The sequence below is a fragment of the Fragaria vesca genome, linkage group LG4 (genome assembly GCF_000184155.1).
Source record: "Fragaria vesca subsp. vesca linkage group LG4, FraVesHawaii_1.0, whole genome shotgun sequence".
NCBI lineage: Eukaryota > Viridiplantae > Streptophyta > Magnoliopsida > Rosales > Rosaceae > Fragaria > Fragaria vesca.
In genome coordinates, this window is record NC_020494.1 from 13,980,861 (window position 1) to 13,985,762 (window position 4,902).

Here is a 4,902-nt window from a genome sequence, read left to right on the forward strand (position 1 = left end):
TTTTTCTCATTTACCTCCTTTCTTAGTTCTATGGGTCTAAAATTTTGTGTACGAATTTGGGTCTCTCTCTCTCTTTCTTTTACATGAATTGTGGGTGATGATGTATACTTTGTAAAATACATCTGTTAAGAAAAAGCACTTCTTGATGAAAAGGATTCTAGGACACCTGGAATCGAGTGTGGTGGAAAGGTACCCATAAGTTAACTAATAACTAGTACAAGAGTCAAATAAAAATAAATAAAAAATCAAGTGCAGCCCCAAAGTGTAGGCTCTAATATCAAATGAAATCCTTCTCCTCTTTATGCAAGAATAAAGATTAATTTTGACAGATCGGTGTTATAACAAATATCTGATGTTGTTGTTGGTTTAATCTTTAGAGACGACGTTGGGTGTCATATTATTGTTTCTACGCAAAAAATTGGGAAGACAAACGTTCCTATTACAGAAGCTATTGTGCTTAGATATAGTCTTCTCAAAACTCGAGAAATGGGATTCCAAGACCTAATCGTGGAAGTTGACGCCGTGTTAGTTATCAACTGTATCAAGAAAAACTTTAAGTGTTCGTGGAGGTTGCCGCAACTTGTCCAAGACATCAAGATGCCGGTTCTTTCCAGAGTATTGATTTTCATCATGTTCTTCGAGAAGCTAACTTCGTTGTCAATGCTCTAGCAAATTTTGGTCACCAGTTTTCAAGGCCTAGCTACTGGGAGTCGGATTTTTCCCCGTTTGTAGGGCTTGTTGTTAATTTTAATCTCTTTGGATCAGATTGCTCCTGGTGATCTGTTTTGTAATTAGTCTTTTAGCATAAAAAATAAATTAAAAAACTAGTACAAGAGTTTATATATACCCGATACATTACAAAATTGCAGTAGAGCATCTCTAGTAGAACATCTCCAATAGCATTGCTAAACTGGAAATTTATCAATTTTTGAGGTGAATTGATGCTCTAGCAGAATACATAAATCATTGCTAAATTTGATAATTGCTAAATAAAATTGACAAATTTGTTACTAAAGAAATAGCTAAATATTTTCTCTCTCCTCTCTTGCCCACGTGTCACTTTACAATTTGTTAAAACATAAAAAATAACAATTACTGATAGAGTAACGTTACATTGTTAAATCGATACCTAAATTTTAAAATTCTTGCTAAATATATCAATTTCTGAATCACACTACTGGAGATGCTCAAAGCTTTTAGCTAAATTTAGTAATAGTTGAGAAATTTAACAATTTATCTTATCAACAATTAAACTTAACTTCTCTTTAGCTATTATGTTGGAATTGAGTTTTGCTATAAAAATGTATAAATTTGGCTAAAATTTCAGTTTAACAACTTTGCTGAAGATGCTTACAACGTTAAGCTCATTATAAGTTATACATTCAAAACTGTATGGTATTTGCGTGCTGCATGAACTTTATTAGTAGACTTGTAAGAAATGTCTTCGACTTTTATCGTAGCTTTGTAATATATTGCGTAGACTATCAATTGAACTACTCCAGCAACTGCACCTATACCGTTGCTAACCAAAAGGAAGTAGTCAAATTCCCCAATAAGAGCATATGATGTCCAACAACAACCGTTCAGAAAGCTAGCAACCGTGAGCGTGAATGACATATATTTCACACTCTTTGTTTCGATGACATGACCCACAATGAATAGAGGAGACATATACATTAGCACGTCGATACAAGCACAGAAAAAACCAACTACTACAGCCCTCAAATGTCGATTAATCATCATCTTTTGCTCAGGTATTGCTAGCATAGTTGCAGTGACAATTGCCCCAAAGAAAACAAGTTCACATACAAAGTACGTCACAACCATCTTCCGTCCTTTTGTCGAAAGATAATAAAAGAACATGACAAGATATATGAACTCTATAATTATCCCAATTCCGTCGATGGTAACAACTAAAATGCTGTCTGGATTCACGAAAGGCAACCCGTAGTAAAACCATAACATACAGTTCAACAATGTTGCAAGGTAAGGTTTTGGATCGAAAGCTTTCACATCTTTTTTTCTCCATATTTTTATGAACGTAGGAATTGGAGAGAGGAAAAGGCCAGTAGAGATGACGTTCCCGGCCACACCGACCACGAACCTAGCATCTACATGCACCATCTTAATTTGACAAAAGAATGAAAAGAAACTATATGGATGCTACTAAAAATAAGAGAGAGATCGATGTGCGATACATAATAAAAGAGATCTTGAAAAAGTGTAGGTAAGTATTTATAATAGAACTATTAGTTTCTAAATAGTTTCAACTGTTTTGTTCTATTTGTTATCGGATTCTTGTTCATGTGGTAATGAGATTCTCGTCCTAGTAGTAATGGAATTCTTGTTCTGTGAGAATGAGATTGTTGTCCTAGTAGTAATGGGATTTCCGGATTTGCATGCATGACTTCAACAAGCAAAAGAAAAATGTTCCTTTTTCTTTATGCTTTTAAATTATCTAATACAAAACAGCCATTTGTGTCTGGTCCATGCCGTCAAGATAATTTATATGTTAAGCCATATATACCTACTTTTGTCCCAATCTCTTTACCGCTGCAGAAGTAGAATAATAGCAATCCACTGAATACCAATGTCGATCAGCTTATGATTGAAGCGCAGAAGATGCAGATCGATCCAGCAAAGTATTAATATTTCATATACTCGATCCTCTCGATATATAGGAGGAGCACTAAGAAAACAAAGACGTGCATGCAGCTTTACTCCTCGTTATCACCTAGCTTGAATATTGCACTCCAGAAATCGATTAAGACTTTTTCAGTACCAGCAAAATGAGCTAAAGAAACTAGAGACGGCAAGAATCAAATACCTAACAAAAGTCAGAAATTTCCAGAACGTACGATATATATTATGTTATGAATCAATTTCTCCTACCATGCATGCTGCCATTTGGAAGGCCAATATGTTGCAAGTGAAAACCTCTTAAATATTACCCGACCTAGGCCGAAATAGACTTGTTCAACATTAGCGATATCGAAATTTGATTTGACGAAAAAAAAAAAAACCCACAGAAATGAAGAAAAGCGTACAACATAATAAGGCGCGGCTGCCAATCGACTTGTGGATTTGTAAAATTTTTGCATGGTTACAAATTAGATCCATAATTAAACAATGCTAGTTACACCATACCCGCGTTCTTCCATAAAAAATACATTCACAATTGAACACAAAGTATATTCTCAAAAATAAAATAAGAACAAAACTCAAAGTAGATGAAATTGGATTAATATGCCATATCGATCGCCTAGAACTCAAAGTATATTCTCAAAATTTTTCTCTTAATCCAATTTTTGGAACAACGTACAGTTGTAAACAAATAACAACGACATGGCATGTGAAATGAGGGCGCGCTTTATCTGGGGGTGACAAAAGTCATGTTATCATCAGTCACTCGATCAATTCGAAGTGATGAAACAAACAAGTCGATTAAGACATGTAATCGTATTATTGATTTTGATTTGTGATCCAACCGTGGACGCGAGTTGTTTTCCGTACGTACGTATATCACTATATATTGTCGGCAGAGAGGGACTACTGTTCCTCTTCTCAGTCAACGATATAAATCACAAGTTCACAACTAATCGTGAAATATGGCAAAACTAATTATCATTTTTCGGCTATAAGCTTATTTTAACCACCTAATTTTGAAATATAATAGTGTATTAGTCTAACGTACTTTAATGACTCGTCTACATAATATTACATTATTTACATGTATCGATACATCTATTTGGTCATTTTGCAGTAGAGTCAAACTTAACTTGATAAAGTAAACTTGGTCGATAGAGGTAGAGTAATACTAAATTTGATGTATTTTCGAATCAAATTAACAAAGATGTATTTATAAGTAAAACATTTGTAATATCACAATATTAATTCAAAAGACCCGTCTACTATTTCGTTTAGTGACATAATATCTCCTTTAGTAAGTGTTAGGTTTTGAGTTCGACTCACGCAATTGTAATTTACCTGAAATTAAATATGGTGTTTAAAAACACAAGTACCATCCAATTGGCAGCAAGGTACGTATCGATTTGGTTCATATGCATTCGGCAACGTTGACTTACTCGGCCTATCAATTTGAGTCCATATTATCGTAAATTAGTTATGCAATTCTTATAGACAAATATCAGATGAAATCTATGTATTTTCGAGAAGTAAGATGATTGTATCTCACCAAAACCCTTAATTTATAGTGGAATCAAAGCAGTACATATATACGTACATACGACCATAAACTATATAACGTACGCATGTATAGTTCTCATGCAAAACATATGTTTGGCAGGTATCATTCGTCGGAAATAATTGACATGAGCAAGCCTATCCCCTCCAAATCAAAGAAAGTTCGATTAACCAACTTAAATAGTAAAAGCATGACGATACATCAAAACAAATTCACAAAAGAGCTTTTGGTAAAACTATAAATTTAGAACCAAAAATTAACTAAAGCTAGAACAAACTCGATCAACCGGAGTTTCTGCCTTTACTTCATAAGATCTAGCTTTTTTCAATTTTTCCCCTCCGGCTGTCCGGCATGACTTCGATCTTCCATCCTTAGTTTCTCTATCTGTTAAACACTAATTAAATAACTAATCATTTCGAATCATTTAGTTAGTTGTTCAAGCTGATAAGCTTCAATATGACACTGTTATACACGTACATGCAAGTATGCAACACCTAATTTTGTCTTCCAGTTACAAAGAACGAAAATAAATTAAAGATAGGTGATTTTAGCTACTTAGTTCATTATCAAATATTGCTCGTTTCTGATATGAATTATAACATATCTTCAAAGGATCCCAGAAGTAGATACTTGGATGTTTTTCGTTTCTTTTCTTATATATATATATATATATATATATATATATATATATATATATA